Source organism: Pseudopodoces humilis, chromosome 2 (genome assembly GCF_049639895.1).
Source record: "Pseudopodoces humilis isolate 2021_Gansu_Grassland_sample_001 chromosome 2, ASM4963989v1, whole genome shotgun sequence".
NCBI lineage: Eukaryota > Metazoa > Chordata > Aves > Passeriformes > Paridae > Pseudopodoces > Pseudopodoces humilis.
Genome location: NC_142201.1, coordinates 97,098,554 through 97,115,783, shown reverse-complemented (window position 1 = coordinate 97,115,783; position 17,230 = coordinate 97,098,554). Strand labels below are relative to the sequence as shown.

The 17,230-nt window shown below is 46.6% G+C and overlaps 1 protein-coding gene across 11 annotated transcripts in view; it reads right to left on the bottom strand.

The window, feature by feature from the left end:
- BBX (BBX high mobility group box domain containing) overlaps nucleotides 1-12,523 on the bottom strand; it is a 141,650-nt gene extending 129,127 nt beyond the window's left edge. For 4 of the 11 annotated variants that reach the window (XM_005523965.3, XM_088052215.1, XM_088052216.1 and 1 more), the window contains exons 1-2: nucleotides 10,699-10,801; nucleotides 9,134-9,206 (exon numbers count right to left, since the gene is read on the bottom strand). The gene's annotated coding sequence lies outside the window, so the exon portion shown is untranslated. Of the gene's footprint in view, nucleotides 1-6,234; nucleotides 6,300-9,133; nucleotides 9,207-10,698; nucleotides 10,803-11,901; nucleotides 11,999-12,470 lie in introns of those variants that run through there. The other 7 variants (XM_014253370.2, XM_014253363.2, XM_014253365.2 and 4 more) reach the window with 4 other exon arrangements.
- Between the last annotated feature and the right edge of the window lie 4,707 nt (nucleotides 12,524-17,230).

Here is a 17,230-nt window from a genome sequence, read left to right as displayed (position 1 = left end):
AAAGAAGTTTGAGTTCCGTTCATTTTAAATGCTTGCATTTGGTTAAGCAGAATCAGTTACCTTACATGGGATAATACTTTTATTTTAAGGGCAAAATCTGTTTGCATTTACTTGTGTGTTTGTGCATGAGTGTAATTTTATTAACTAGGACATTATTAAAGGCCACAATTAAAAAAAGGCATAATTTGTAATGTCCTAAATAAAAACTTTGTTAACAGTTGCAATCTAGGTAAATGTGCATAAGCCATGAAATCACTTAGAAGGTGTGCAGGCATACAGTGCATGCTCTGAAATAACAAAAAAAGGAAAGGCTAAATTTAGCAACATATTTTAAAGGTTGTCTACCAATAGAGACTGCTTCTGAAAAAACAAAAATACCAAAGCAAAATGAGATTACAAGCACCAATTTAAACCAAGTGTTTATTGAGCAAAATCCTGATTTAAATCAGTTCAATAGGTATAACTGGAATGTCAAGGCAGCAGACACGTGAGCATACATACAGAGGGGCTCACAAGAGCCAGGAATAGGAGGCATAAAACCTTCCCTGCTCTTAGTGTGCCTGCCCCCACTCTCTCCTTCAGCCCTACTCAATCTCTGCAAAGCCTGTTAGAGTTCCATAAAACACCATCCCCCCACTCCAAGATATTATTTTCCCTTTAGGATCCTTGAATAAGAGAACACGTACTGTCCCCACTGTAGACCTGAACTGTGCCCTTCTCTCACGTAACCCACTCCATGGGGATGGCTGTGACGACAACCTTACCTCCCATTTTGTTTTCCTTCTTTCTGCGAAGAGTAACAGTAAACATAAAATGCAGCCCTGTAGGTCCATCCAGGGAAGCAAGACTGCGCACACAAACCAGATCAGTCGTGGCAGAGAAACCAGCAGAACGCTTCTCAGACCAAACACAGTATCTGGTGAGTTTTCTCAGGTGCTTCCCTCTGTGCACTCCAGCATCCTCTCACTCACTTTGGGCCCCATCAGCACATGGCACAGTAAAACAGAAAGCTCGACAGGGACATCCTCGAGAGTCCACTTCACTATATAAATAAATAATCCATTTCCTCTAGACATATCTCTCAGGAGGGCAGGATCTTCCTTTGCTGGTTAAAAACCAGGAAGATGTCGCAGGCACACAGACCCAAGGCTGTTGTTGGGAAAAGAGGCTTTGTTGGGAGCTCCCACCTGAACAGCAGGCCAGCCCTGAGTAGCAGCAAACTAAGTGATTTCCAAACTGGCAACTGAGTATCCAGATCCGTTCAACAGCTTCCTCCAAAGGACTCTGAAGGACCAAACCATGGGAGGGCCCCCACAGTGTGAGATTTTGCCTGGGTCACTTCAAAGCATGGACTTCTGCTGCTTTGGTACACAGTGCTGAGGTAAGAGAGATGAGCACAAGTGCATTCAAGAGATGCGAGGAGAATACTTAACACTCAAAAATTGTTTTACACACACACACAGAAGCAATTTTCTCATATTAATGGAAATCTCATAGTAATGAGAAATGGACAAATTCAACCATTACACTTTAAGTCATTTACTTCCCTTATTTAACGTCTTCCATACAAAGAAATGAAGTTAAAAACTTCCTTCTCCTGCTCTACTTCTGACACTTGTGCTCTTTATTTAGTCCAATATTTTTAAAAGAATGGCACTGAACCTTCTGCTTACTCTTTTAGCACTAAAACACATTTTTAATCAATACAACAGAGGAAGTAAATTGTGAAAAATTGCCTGCATTAATATATTTGCTACCAGCTTTGTCATTCTTTCATTTGTACACACCAAATTTCCCCTTATAAACACCTCTGTTTCTCCAAAAGCAGCTGGAAATTAATTATGCTGTTTTTATTTCCTTATTAATTCATATGCTATAGTTCTGTAATCAGTGCAGGATCACGCTGCAATTTTGCATACTTGTTTCAAAATACATTATGAGCACTTGATGACTGATGTTTAACATGATGTATGAAAGAGCATCTCAAACAAATTAGAGGGAATACAAATAAAGAAACTTAAATAAGAAAAAGAATTACACATATATTTAAACAAGAGCTAAACCCGGGAACTCACAAGTGTGTGGCATGGAACACTGACAGATTCAAACTGAGCTAAGCAGGAAGTTTACACTACTCAACATGAAATTTGTATATAAAGAAATCTTTTGCAAAAAGAAAGAACAGCTAAAGACAGATTTACCAATGAAGTGTAGGTGAAAATAGCACTTCTTTCCAAATCCATCATCTCTGACCATCAATTTGCAGTACATCAGAATTCTTTCCTTCCCTAGACAGACAGCCAACTTGTGAAGCAAACATACTTGAACAAAATGGCTTACGTGCCAGAAGACTTATCATCTACCAAATGGCATTCTCACACTCCATGGTCTTCCACTCTCTTTTCATTTACAGGAACTCAGCATGCTTCAGCAATGTCTCTGTCTATTCCCAGCTCTTCCTGCATGGCTCACAATCAGGTCGGGGATGGCCTGTAAGTTTGTGAGCACAACAGGTGCCAGTCCCTGGCAGGACTATCTGCACATCAGTAGCTAAGAATAATGTGAATCTGCAGCTTTCCTGAGGAATTACAGGCCACCAGGAACTGCAGCAAGCAAACCTGCAAAGGGGTGCATATTGCTGACACACGTCTAGCTCTGGCTTTTTGCTCAGGAATTCACCTGCACAGTTGTAACTGCAGGATTGGGCTCTTCAGACATGAGGTCAAGAGAAACTGATGCTCCTGTAATTCACCCTGTAGCTCAGCATGATGTTGTTAACTGTAGTTCACTGTAGGCAGGATGTGACTGAAAGACCACCACTTAGGGGAAGCAAACCCAAACATGGCCAACCACAAAAATGCAATGAGGTAAGAAATCAAGTCCTCCCTCACTCCTTCCATTCTCATCTAATGTTTTCTTTATTCAGCTTCACCTTCAAATTTCTCATGAAGTCTCTCTTAAATACCACTTTGGCAACCACAAAACAATGCATTCTCTCACATACACAAACAAAAACTTAGAGTTACTTGTTTCATAGAAGAACACAGGCTGCAGAGGGAAGGTGTACTATTCTATTGCAAGAGACATAACCCTGACTATTACTGTGTGGCATGCTTTCCCCACTGCCATTGCTGGGTACCTCTTGACTGTGCAAGGTGTGAGTACAAATGAAAAACAGACTCTCAAAACAAAAACACAACTTCTAACAAGGTTCAAGTTTAAAAGTCCTTATGCAACTGGCAGAAAAAAACATATTGGGGGAAAGAACTGAAAGGCATTGGTTGCAAGCTGTCAAGCACAGAGGCACTGCCTGACACTAAGCAGCACAGTACAGTTACCAATCCTTGACCCAGCTCACCAGCGGCACTAGACCATGCTTTAAGACTTCCTCACTTGAATCCTGCAACAGGCCAGCTCAGTTCTCATCAAGAGAGCCAAGGAGCACTTTAATGTTTGTGCCTAACCCTGCCACGGGACCTCGAGGTTTCAGAAACACAGGACAAAGCCCCTCCCAGGAGTGAGGGTGGCAGAAATCTTCCTGCTGCTACACCTGTGTAAGAGGAAAGCGAGTGATTCCACAGCCAGGAACGCAGTTAGGGATGTTCCACAATGTCTCAAAGCAGAAAATTTGCTACACACATAATGCCTTTCAGAAAGAAAATATCATAAACCCCCAAATAAAACACCACACACAGAAGGAAGACACCTTCCCACTTTCCCTCAGAAAGGGAAGGTGTAGACAGGACTTGATAAGCTTCTTGTCAAAAGTTTCCACTTGCATTAAGTTCTATAGATCCCATGTTGTGCAAATCCACTGATTTATCTTTGCTGAATGAAGCTCTGTGACATTGAGGGTCAATAAAATGCTGCTTCTTACTTTCAGCATTTGCTACATTTTATAAAGTCTCTTATATAGAGACACCCACGTGGAAGATTTCTGACAATAAAAATTCCATGCTTCCTAAGCAACTGATTTTCTTAGTGTAGCCTCATAAAATCCTGTTAACTTTCCTTCCCCTCGCTAAAAACTGAAATGTTGTTGTACTAGGTTTCTTTGTACTCAGATATGCCTGAAGCTAGTTTATTTTCACATGCTGAATTGTCCACGCTCATAGGGACTTGCTATTCCATTATGCATTTGTGTGCTATAAATGAAAAAGCACAAACACTAAAGTGTCAAAACCATGCTTTTCCTCTTTGCTGATTCATTTTTTAGGTAATTAAATTTATAAATATTAGAAATAATAAAATGCTGGTATCATTATAAGAATACTAGAAACAGGTCTACACCCAGGCATTAAGTAGTGTGCTTTACTCCTCAAATACATATCAAATTTTTTCATCAAATTTTTATTTTAAGTAACAGAACACCAGTAAAAAGCAAATCTGAAAATCTTACATGTTTACTCCCTAGAAATAAAAGTTCAGTAAGCAAGTTACCCTATTCATCACAATACTGCCAGAGTGCCAAAGTAGTTGCTTGTCAATTCCACGTTTTATAAGAAAATCAGTTGTTATTTTGCATTAGATTATGAATATGAAAAAATAATTTAATTATGAAGAACTATTTCACATGAATCACATTTTAAAAACTTCACTATGAGGAATATTTTTTTTCCATGCATTAACTTTACAAAGTTAGTATTAAATAAATAGGGGTAATAAATACTGCAATAAACAGCAGTTTAAATACCATGTTTACTGGCAAAAAGCTCTTAAGCAAGCTCTCCTCCTACTTTACACTGTCTTGTCAATAAATACAACCAAATTGTAAGTCAGTAAACTTCACAACATTCTGAAGGTGGGATTTTTTTTTTTTTTAAAGCAGCATTATGAATGTAAGCAGAGTATTGGAAGAAAATGTCCAAGTGGCACAGAATTCAGTGAGACTACTCTCATCCCAAGACAGGCACTTACCAGGAAACCTTCAGAGCAGTAGCATACACCAAGGGAAAGGACACAAAACTGAAGAGTCAGATGCAGATTTGATTCCATTCCCAGCTAATGCTAACCTGCTAAGTGACTGCAGGCAAGCCTACGCTCCTTCACAGCTTTTCATCTCAGATGCCTTAAACAGGGAAAAAAATTATTGTTCCTGATCTTGAGGTGCATGATTACAGTATGGCTTGTGTACTTCACCAGACAGGACAGAAGTACATAAATAAGGCAAGGCCTATGACTGCCAATTATTAATAATATCACTAGTATTGAGAAAATCGTATGTGCTTTTCTCCTTTTCAAAACAGCAGCCCATCAAGCCATTCCTAAATTCGGACTAATCCTTAGGCTGGTTCAGTTCTTACACCTTCTGAAACTATCAAGAAGGATGACAGCTGTAGGAGTCTTTTGTGAAATTCCCATGTCCACCAGGATCACACTCACCCCACTACTCACACAGAAACACAGTATCATTACTGATCTTACAAAATAACAAAAAAATAATAAAAAGAAAGTAAGTCCTAATAATCTTTTGACATGAAACAGAACGAAAAACCTTCTGGCAATAATAACCCTAGTAAAGGGAGAAACATAGTAGAAGGAAAAGAAATAAACTTAACACTATAGAAGTCAGAAGGATGACTTTAACCTATTTCCTCTCAAGAATATTTTGAAATACATGTAAGTTCACTCCAGCTTTATAGACCCCTGAGTAATAATGAAAACATTAATTATTAAGTTTACAGTAAGCTACAACAGTATCTATGCTGTTTTGACAAATTTAAATCAAAACTGTCCCAATATACGGGCACCATATGATTTAACGATACAAGGAAGTACTGTCAATCTCCATTTAAAAGTGACATATGGCTATGTTTCTGAAAGTAAAGACTTTGGAAGCCATCAGCAGGCCAAATCTGTGCTGCTGATTCCACTGGTGGCCACAGCAGGCCATCCTCACAACAGGGTACAAGAAGTCCAACCTGGGTCCAAAACATGGAAAGCAACTTCTGGTTTTGACTACATCACTTGCCAGAGCTCACAGAGACAGACTACAACACACTCAAAAATTAAAATGAGAGTTTCAGTTCAGTTCCAATTTTAATTTACAGTACCTTCCTCCACCAAGGAACAACCTTCAGATGAAGAAGGGGATCTGAACACTACATAAGCTATGGCTACAGCTGGAAGAGAAGCAGTGTCTCACCTCCCAGGCGTCCAAATTTCATTGCAGGTACATTTACAAACTTCACATCGCAGCAGAGCCCTGCACACCACAGGTGTCACTGACCTTACCTGAACCTTTTCCAGCACCAAATGTCAGCGCTCCACACTGCTCGTCCCAGCTCACTCAGTCAAGATCTCCTCTCTTCACACCACTCTTTCCCCAGCTCTGTGCCAGAAGACTGCCCTGCCTAACGCCATGTTCACGAGCTCCAGAGACACTGCGCATCCTCAGCCCACAGACCACGAGCGGCAGCAACCTGGAAGAACTTTAAGCTCTGAATGCGAGCAATCATACCAGTGAATTTAACAAGACTTGTCATCTGCTTCAAGATATTCACATGCTTACAGGATCGCCAGCTACAGAACCACTAATTTATGAACAAAGTGTATTAAGAGCATTCTGGATGAACAGGAAAAACATTAGTTACAAAATAATGGCATGATTACCTCTGATATTTTATGTGGAAAACTGACATTTAATATCTTTAATTATTCACACAAGAGCTATGAAAGAGAAAGGTTTTCTTCCTTGAAGGGAAAAATAAACATGGACAAATTCCTCTCACCATCACTCCTACACTCCTTTCCTAAATAAACCTCCTGCTGAAGCCAATGGACGTTTTGCAAGCAATGAGCTTGCAGCAAGCAGCCCCCAAAAAACTCCAGAGTGTCAAGGGCAACCTTCTTAAATGTTCTGAGTTTACCTCCATACAGAAACCAGCTACGTTTCTGCTAAATTACATGCTTGCTTGACATGGTTTATCAGCTTGCTGTGCCAAGAGGGACAGTAGTGTGCAACAAACTTTTGGGAGCTTAGGCCAATTTTTGAAGCCTCCACAGGGCCCCTTGCTAAGCAGCTCATCACCTTCTATCTTGTGACACACCAGCCCTGCACTGGCACTCGCCAAGCAAACCAGAACTCCTGTACCTCAAGACTGAATGACTAAAACCCATTCAAGAATAGTTACTTTAGTGAGAGCTGTGTAATAAAAGATATCTTCCCTTTTACCAAAATAAAAGTTCCCTAAAGTAAATGGAGATTTCTAGTCATGGACAAATCTAACAAAAATCTCTATTCTTGCCTTAACTAGGCGCATTATTTTCATTGCCTTTTTTTTGAGCTACAAGGAAATGTATTTCTTCTCTTCTTCTAAAGTTCCTATTATGCCTTTTACTAATAATGATACCCTACCCTTCACTTTGTTCAAGCCAGTTCAGCATCAGGTGAGACATACATTTAGCATTATGCACAAAACCAAGGTCCGCTACTCTCCAAGTGTGGGAAGATTTTGATCAGCACTTCACTGCCAGATCAACATTCCATGCACCCAAAAGATTTAATAACAAAACTAAAACCAGATAATGACTCAAGACCTTAGTCAAGGTCTCTGAGCTACTCTTGTTCAGTATCCTTTACTATTACTTGAAATAAAGAAAATGTCCTTAGCACTTACAGCACTGTCATGTGACTCTTACCTGAAAACACAGAAAATAAAGTTCAGAAATCAGTACATTTGTATTCAGCCTTGATCAACATTTTGAAGCCTATCTGCCAGTCTTGAATTTCCAGATGCATTTTTACTTGGAAAAAACTGCTGCACCAATTACTTTTCATAGAACATGATCCTTGCCAATAATGCTAGAAAACCAAAAGCAGTATTCTCCTATACAACTAGTCTGTCATAAAAAATTTCAATAATTGAATTTGGTATTTATACTCTGAGACCTGTAAATACCAACCACACTGGACACAAAATCCAAAAACCTGAAATTTGGGTGTAAATCTGCAGGAACTGGAGAACAGCAGAATTCTCCCTTCAAACCAACTGCCCACAGTGGTTATCCCAGCCTTAACACTAGCTTTGTGGTCATAATATCACACCAGAACAGCTGCTCCCAACAGCCCCCTTCAAGTCAGCATGTTTGGGACCATCACTTATCCCATGTCTGCTATCCACTGCCTGCAAAAGGTCAAGAGTATGTTATTAATCATTTGTATTTATGAGTGCTAAGCTTACCCCAAATACATATCTTGTCTTGTTTTTAATTATGTGCAGAATAGTATCAAGAAGAAATGCTACCTTCCACTTCCCATTTTGGGCCAAACACAGGACAGTGACACCACGGGCAATTGTACGAGAAGTGCTTCAAGTGCTACTCATTTTATGTCATCTATAAATGTGACCCTAGAAATTTAGAACCTCATCTTTAAACTACGACTTCCACTTCACCTTAAAAGGTGTCAAATCCTTCAAAACTTATCATAACTTTTCCCAGTATGAAGATAAAAAAAAATACTGCTGCGTACCTGAAAGCTTAGGAATACTAGTAAATTAGTCACTAAGACACATATTTCAAACTGATTGGTATCTGCATTCATCAATGACAAAAGAAAAAACAGCAACACAGAATGAGCACAGATGGAATTCTAATTAGCTCTCAGTTTAAGTGTTAAAACTGAACAACTCCTGTTGCAGCAGCATTACAGTTCTGCTAAACTTCTCACTGATTCTTGACCTCCAGAGTTTTCTAATTACCTATTCACTTTACATTCTCATACTTTTCTACCACTGAATTTTAAAAGGACTTTACACGCTCATTAAATTTTCGACCCGTGTGTTGAACTTTGCATATTCTGATGTTACTCTGGTTTAAAACTTTCCCCCTAAGTCAATCAGCTGATTATCTTTACAAAGTTTAAGGGACAAGAAAAACCACTTGAAAAAAAAATAAATAAGTGAAGAGAGCTCTGAATATGCACAGCCTTTTAATTCCCAGGTTACTTGGAGGCACCTCTACATACGAGCTTTGTATTCTAGCAGCAGCTATTAGCACCTGGAGAAGACATGTTTTCTGAGGTGCTAAATCCAGAACAAGCACCTTTCTCATAAAAAGTGGCAGCATGAGGACCTCTATCTTACCAACAACAACCAAGTTCGTTTTTCATGTGTATAGTTTACATACTTACCCAGGAAGGCAAATGGAAATTACAGACAGACGAAGATGAAGCTGTCTCAAAGCCTTTGTCATGTGATAGTGACCTATGAAGTATCAAATAAAGGCACATCATCAGCACATCATGCTTTTACAATATTACAACTCACCACATCGCCAACAAGAGGAGAGATCCCAAAACTTGAAACTTGCTTCCTCCTCACCCCTATCCCAGGTAAGTTGCCATCAAAACAAGATGACAGTCACAGGAAACCGTAAGGAGCAAACAAAAGATGCACCGTGTCTTTAGAGGGCATCAGGAGTGGGCAAATGGAGCAAATCATCTGAGTGTGCATCAGCAGGGTGGGTTATTTTACCTCCATTTCTCTCTCTCTCTCGCACGGATGCATGTTTATGAACGCGCACAGACACATATACATACGCACAGGGATGCATCACGTAATTATTTACATGCACCTACAGTAACACTCGCATGTTTTATCAAAATAAAAGATAGAAAGTTGACCACCATCTGCAAAGAGGCATACATAACAATAACCCCCGGGAACTTACACAAGTGAGCGATCAATCCCCGCGAGTGGATAAGCAAAACAACGCAAAAATTAACAACAAGAATAAACCGCCAGACCGCAGGTACGAGATCCACCCGGGGAAAGAGACAGACAGACAGAGCTACGGACGAAGGCTGGAGCACAGTTTCAGGTAATGCCCGCTACCCCCCGGCAGAGCCCAGCAGAGCCGCCCGGAGTGCTGCGGCCGCCCAGCCGCCCCTCCGCCACCGCAGCCCGCGGGGAGCGACCCCCGGCCGCCGCGGGGGGAGCGGCGCTCGCAGCCGCCGCCCGCCCTCCGCCCACCCCCGCCCGTGCAAAGTGTAGGGCCACCGGAATCCGGGCTCCGGGGTGGGGTGGAAAGAAAAGGTATTAAATATGGAGAAAGACCGCCGTGACCCAGGGTTTTCCCGTCTCCCCCCAGCGCCCCCCGCCCCCGGTCACCATCAAGTTTGCATCCTAGTTACAAAATGTCGATCTTGAAGGCTGACAAGACACAGGGAGAGGGGGAGAGAACGAGAGAGAGGGAGAGAGTGAGTGAGAGAGAGAGACGAGAGAGTCCATCTTGCTTTGAGGGGGGAGGAGAGGAGCAATAATGCAGCGCATAAATCTCACCCTCCCGGGGGAAAAGTCTGCACAACACCTTTGGGGGCGGGCGGGCGCGCAGGGAAGGGGCGGCGGCGCGGGGGGCTCCCCGGCCCTCCCAGCTGCCCTCCCCGGCGGGCTCCGGCGAGGCAGGCTGGCAGCAAACACCTCCCTGCTGCTCCCCTCCTCCTCCCCGCGGGCCCGTGCGATGATCCCGCTGCTGCCGCCGCCGCTGCCACCGGGGAGGAGGTGCCGCCGCCGGGAGAGCCCACATGGAGACCGGCACCCCGTCCCTGCCCCGGCGGCCGAGCCGGGCCCCTCCGCCGCCCCGCCGGGCTGCGGGACTTGGACGTGTCACCAGCAGGACGGGCAATGGTTTCGGCGCCCCAGGCCCGAGTGACCACCGCCGGCCTGGCGGCGCCCCGGCCTCCCCGCACACACTCACCTCCGCAGAAAACTTTTAACCGCGGGCCTCCCCCGGAAAAAGTGGCGAATCAGCCCCGCACACGGTTAAAGCCCCGCGGCCCCCCGGCTCGGCTGGCGGCGAGCGGGGGAGACCCGGGCACGGTCCTTCCCCGCCCCGGCGGGGAGGGAGGGAGGAGGCAGCGGGCAGGGAGGGAGGGGGCGGGCGGCCGCCTGCCGGTGCCTCTCGCCCCGCCGCCGTGCATGTCGCCTCGGCGGCTCTCGCATCGCTTCGTTTTACCTTCCTCATTCAGCGGCGGCAGCGGGCTGCCACCGATATTCCTAACGCAAACCTGCTGCCGTGCGGCGCCCGGGATTAACGCGACTGCCTCCTTCTCTCCTGCCTCCAACCCTTCCTTCCCCGTCCTCCTCCTCCTCCCTCCTCCTCGCAAACCCACACTGGATCGGCTCTCCTCACAGCCATGCAAGTTTCATACATTGCAAATAAACCCGAGAGGAGGAAGAGCGAAGCGCCTGGCGGGGAGCGGGGGGAGGAGGAGGAGGAGGAGGAGGGCTGCTTTCTGTAATTTACCAGCGACCCGATCTCGCAGCAGCAAATAACAGCCGAGCACCCATCCGGCTCCCGGCGGCCCGGAGAGACCCCCCCGAGGCGGCCGCCCCCTCCCCAAGGCGCCCCTCGCCAAGTTTTCTGTCATCGCGACCACCCAATGTCACAACTTACCTTCAGAAATAGGACTTCGCGCGGCCGAGGCCTGCCGCCACCTCCCCCCGGCCCCCGCCCGGCTTCCTCCCTCCCTTTCTCCCTCTCCACCTTAAACTTATTGACACAACATAATCCCGCATCCACGCGAAACTCCGGCAGGGCCGTCCGCCCGCCCCCCCGCTGCCCACCGGGGCCGCCGCCGCCCCGGGTGCATCGCCGATGACTACCGGAAAACGCACAGCCCAACTCTCCGGCCGAGCCCGGCCGCTGCTGTTGTTGTCGGGGTCGGCGCCGGGGTTTTTCCTCCCGCTCCCCGTGCGGCCGCTGGATCGGCTGCTTCCCCCTCTCCGGTTTTATATCCCCCCCCGCCCTTTCTGCCGGCGGCGGCGGCGAGGAGCCCCCCAGGCCGGCGGCAGCCGATACCGATCCGCGCACTCTCCCCCGCGCCTCGCCGCCCCTCGGGATGAAGTTTCGTTTCTGTCTGCCGCGATTTCCCTGTCAAGTCCCCCCGGAGGCACGCACCGAGCGGCGGCCGGTGGCCATCCCTCCTCCTCCTCGCCCTCCTTCCCCTTCCTCTCTCCGCCGCTGCTCTTGCCTCTCTCTCTGTGGCGGCGAGAGGTGCCTGGTTTCAAACGCAGCCTGGCACTGGCTGGCCTACCCCCGCCGCCTCTCGGGCTCGGCTCGCTGGTGTTTTAAATGCCCTGCGCTGTACCGCGATCCACTTGGCCCCCTCCTCGTCAAACACTCCCGGTCACCCCTGCCCTCCCGGCCGGGCGGAGGGCTGGCGGCACCAACCCACCCGTCCTCCGCTGCCCAAACTTTCAAAACGAAGGCAGGGCTGGCAAGAGGGAGGAAAAGTGACTGAGAGCCGCGGCAGCCGCCGGGCAGGGGAAGCTCCGCGCCTCCCTCCCGTCCGCCAGCGCCGCAAGAGGGGCGCGGGGGGATGCCCCGCCGCTGGGGCGCGGAGCGTAAAGCGTGGGGCGAGGGCACCCCTACCTCTCCCTCTCTCTCTCTCTCTCTCTCCCTCCCTCCCTGCCTGCCGCTGCCCATCTCCGCCCGCCCGGTGCGGGTCGGCGGGCGGGGGCACTCACCTCGGCGGGGTGCGCACCGCGCCGCTGGGCCGGACGCGGCTCGCAGCGCAGCCCCTCCGCCTCGGCGCCCGCGGAACGCGGCTCCACACAGAGCCATGCAACCCGGGCAGCGCCACAACACTCCCCGCGATATAAGGCGCCCCGCCATTGGCCGGCGCGCTGAGCGACGGGCCCGCCGGCCACTCAGCGCTGCCGTTACACCCGCGGCCCGCGAGGGAGCCGCCGGCGCACACACTCCCCGCACACACTCACACAAAGATCGCCGCGCTGCCCCTCGCAGGGTTCGCGGAGCCCCCGGCGGCGGTGCCGGAGCGGGGCAGGGAGCGGGGGCCGCCCGGGGCAGCGCGGAGCCGTGCCGGCCACAGCGCCGGCAGCCACTGTCCATTGGCCGCCCGGGCAGCGCCGCGAGAGTAAACTACGCCTGCCCTGGGCAGCGCCGCGGGATAGCGGGGTGCGGGCTCGGCCCGGCGCACCCCGAGCAGACCCCCGATAACTTACTCGGCCGAGTTGGGCGAGTTTCATTCAGAGGCCACAGCACGGCGAGCCAGAAGTTGCGGGAGGCAGCAGCGCATCCGCGCAGCCCCTGCTGGGGCAGTAAACACGGGGAGCCACCCCCGCGGCCCTCGGCCGGGCCGGGCCGGGCCGGCGCTGCCCCCTGACCCGGCCAGGGGGCTTCAGGCAGCGGCGCCGCGCGGGGATGCGGAGGAGCTCCGGGCGGTGCCCCCTGCCGTAGGAATCCTCGCCCAGGCGTGGCGGAGAGGCCCTCACCGGGCCAGCATCGACAGCACGGCCGGCTTCACATAGGCTTCCCACAGAGACCGCTCTGCTGGCAGAACTAGCCGACTATAACGCTGGGGTCCGCGCCACGCTCCGTGTCCTGGCCCGCTCCTCTGCCCTGCACCTCGCGGACCGTACCAAACACATGGATGTGAAATTAATTCGAGAATTTCTGTGGCTCACGGGCTGGTACGCACAAAGCGACAGTGTGAGGCCAGCAGCTTTCACATGGCTGCATGGCGGTTGTGCTGACGGGTGTTGGAAACGTAGTCTAACTTTTTGGGAGAAGCTCCCTTCCCCTGCAGAAATCAAATACAGTGTGGAAGCATACTGGGTACACTGCTCCTGTGTATAAATGTTCACGAGGGCCTGAATATACGTGACACGAGACCCTCATGGTTTTTAAGCAGAAGACACGTGGCATTTATTCCTAGAGTTAGGAAGAACTAATTTTTGTGCGCCTCTGTCTCTAGGTGTGGTGCTGACTTCCAGCCAAGCAATTGTCATATTAAAATAAAAAAAAAATTTAAAAAATCTTAAGAAATAATAGTTATAATAACAGTGGAAATGTACTATTTTTTTTCCAATAGGAGAGCAACGTTTGTGTTTCATGATGGCTTTACACATCCAAGGATGTTGCAGAGTTTATTCCATATGTTCTCAGTCCTGAGCTTTTTTCCAGTGTAATATGGTTAATTGCAGCATCTTCCCATGGCTTGTCCACTCTTCTTTCATTCCCCAGCCCCTTTTCTCAGGATGGCAGAATTATGTTAAATAACTGTGAAATAATATTTCTTATGTCTGAATAATACAGTGCAGTAAAGTACAAGCTATATTAGAAAACCAAATTGTATCCATGTTTCTGAGGAAGCATTTTAAATTAGCCTGCATGTATTTTCTTAAGATGTGACAAAAGTATTGTAAATGCCCCACCCTCTTGTTTTTTGTAAGCAGGGGTGGGTTTGTCAGTGCCGGAATAATATAAAAATAACAGCATACAGCATAAACATATTCTTGTAATTAATGCATTCTACTACAGTATTTCATTTTCATGACCATCTATCCACTGGAAGTCAGGTGCACATCAAGGTCAGAGGCTGGGACACTGGCAAGTGAAGGCACACACATTTCATTAGTCAAATATGAAAAGGTTGGCCTAATTTTTAGGCAGAGTTTCCTCCTATCGTTTCCAGATTGTGCAGTGCTTTGCAGTAGTCGGTAAGCAGCATCTTTTCAGTATGCATAAACAGTTACTGGTGAGAGTAAGAGGCCTAATCCAGACAGTTAAAACTTACATGGTATAGTTTCTTACGTGTCAGTATTAGTGCTATTAGTGCCTTGTTTCCTGGATTCTTTTACCCATATTAATAACACTACACCATGGAGCTCTCATATCTTCATTGCTTAAATCCTGTCAAAGCAGGTAATTACTGAGCAATATAAGCGATGTAGGCACTCGATAGTACACATGAATTTCATTTTAAAGGTTGTTTCATTTTGTTGTTAACAGATCTCTCTATTATACTTGATACCTTTGCTGGCCATTTCAGAAAAGAGGCCAAGATAAGGACACCTTGCATGTAATGTAGTTTTTTACAGCTGTACAAAATAGATATACAGTGGTTCTAAATAGAACAATTGTGTTTTGTGTCTGCTTCATACAGTTACAAATGGTTTGTGAGTTAGTTGCAAGGCAGGCCACCTATTAGGTCTGTAGAAGCATAAGGATTTCTTCACCCTTTAAGAGAGATGAGTTAGCTGAGCTATGCTGGTATGTTCAGAAAATAGAATGCTTGCGTTTCCACTGCCTTTGATTTGTTCTGTCCGTAGTGAAAGAGAGAGCTGTATTTTCTTGGGTTGTCAATCCAGGACCTTTTGCAAACACTGATGTCATGAAGGGGAGAGGGAGAGGATAGTAAATATTTCTGGGTTTCCATTTTTCTGTATGTGATTTCAAGCAAATTAATCTCTTTTTATGCCCACTTGGAGATATTTCTGGCTTTCATCAGCTGCTGTTATCAAGAGTTTTAAGGCGTTAGTAAGTGTGAGGAATTTTTCAAGGGACAGCAAGACAGCAAGTGCTGAAATTTTTTAAATTACTTGCTCATTATTATTTTAGAACTCCACTCAAGTTGCATTTCTAGATTTTTCTGCAAAAACTTGTGTCATCAGGTGGGACTTTCCTGTCACTTGTGTGTAACTGGTATAAGTTTTTAAGAGTGATGCCCTACCTTGTGGCAGGCTCACATTGGCTGCTGTGCACAGCCAGCCTGCACTGAAGTTGGTGCAGTTCAGCTCAGATAAAGCGTTTTTTCAGTTGCATGCGCAGGGGGATTTGGGGAATCCAAGATGCATGTCCATGGCATTTGTGTGAGTTCATCTGGGTTTGCCTGCTTTGTGCTCAACTGGCAGAGGGGTATCTCCCTCCCAACTGCATGTCCCCTCCTAATTAATCCATGGCAAAACATAAAAGACATAAGCAGCCATGTGTCTGTGCTCTGTCAAGAGAGAAAAAATATTTCCATTCACTTTGTTCTTATTTAATAACAACAGGGAAAATAGTAGCATTGATATAAATAATAGTAATGGGGACAATTTTATTTTTTTTTTAAACTCCTTTCCTTGGGGGCCTGCCATGGAGCTCAGCAGTGCTGGGGAGGGGACTGAGTTGGATCCTTAATTACCATCTTCTCTTTTTCTCCTGCCCAGGGCAGAAGCTACCTGCTGCCTGTGGAACTGACCTGTCCACTGGTAGCTCTTCCAGGCTGAGGTAGACACATGTTCCATGGCCACTGTAAATGAATTCAGATAATAAAAAGGAAGCTTGGAGTAGCCAGCTGCAGCCTGAGCCTGCAGGCCCTGGATCCCTTTGAGCTGCTACCATGGCTGACTACAAGTGACGGTTGTCATGTGAGCAGGGAAGGAAGGCCATAAGGCAACTCTGGGAGCATATGCTTTATCTGCGTTAAGCTTTGCACACAGCCTGGGGAGAAGCATGGGGAAGAAAGGGTGAGGCAGATGCAGCCTTATGGAGCATGTCCCACCTCTGTTGCTTTTTTCCTGTGGCCTGTGCCCACCCACAGTCCATGGAATAGCGTGGCATCCTCCAGGTTAAAAAACACTGGAGCAGGACAATGCATTAGTGGGCCTATTTTCCTCCCCAATGCACTTGTATAACATGGTAACATTAATAGCAATTTATGTGCAAGCAGTGAAGGGAGGAGGCATTTTAGCTGAACTAAAGCTGCAGAATATTCACTCCAGAGTAGGAATAGAGCCACAGGATCAGTGCAGGACAGCCATTCTTCAAGAAGCACACTTCTAGGAAGTTATTGTTCCTACCTCAGCTCCACTTTCAGTTTCTTGAGAACTCAACAGAAGTTTGTAGAAGTCAAAGAAAGGGCCAACTTGTTCTGTTCGTTTCTCTGTAGGAGGGCACAGTTATACTCTGACTATATTTCTTTGTTCCTATTCCTTACTCCTGTTCTTTCACAACATTAAAATAATCAGGGTATTTTCTTTATAATTTTGAGATTCTGCTTCTGAGTGTTCTTTTTCTATACTAGTGCATCTAATCATCTAACTCCTACTGTCTCCTATCAACTGGTTTTTATTTTTTTTTCCAATGCCTCTTTTTACTAGAGGAACATTAGTAACTGCAACCCTTTAACGGAGCCAGACATTAAGAACATTAGATCCTACAAGCAACCTCTGGCCTAAGCTACTACCACTTTCAATTGACAAGTTAGACACAAGAGTAGGAAGGGGAACAAACAGGTGAAATGACCTGCCAGGAGTCTCACAGTATGGAAGCAGCAAAGTCAAAAATCAAATCTGAGCTTCCAACTTCCAGTGCATTGCTCCATCCATTTCTTTCTCTGCTACTCTGAGATTTCTCTTTCATAGTTCCTCCCTTTTTCAGAAAAATAAAACTCCACCTTGAAGAACTATTTACTGTTTTTTTCCTGCTTCATAAGGAATGA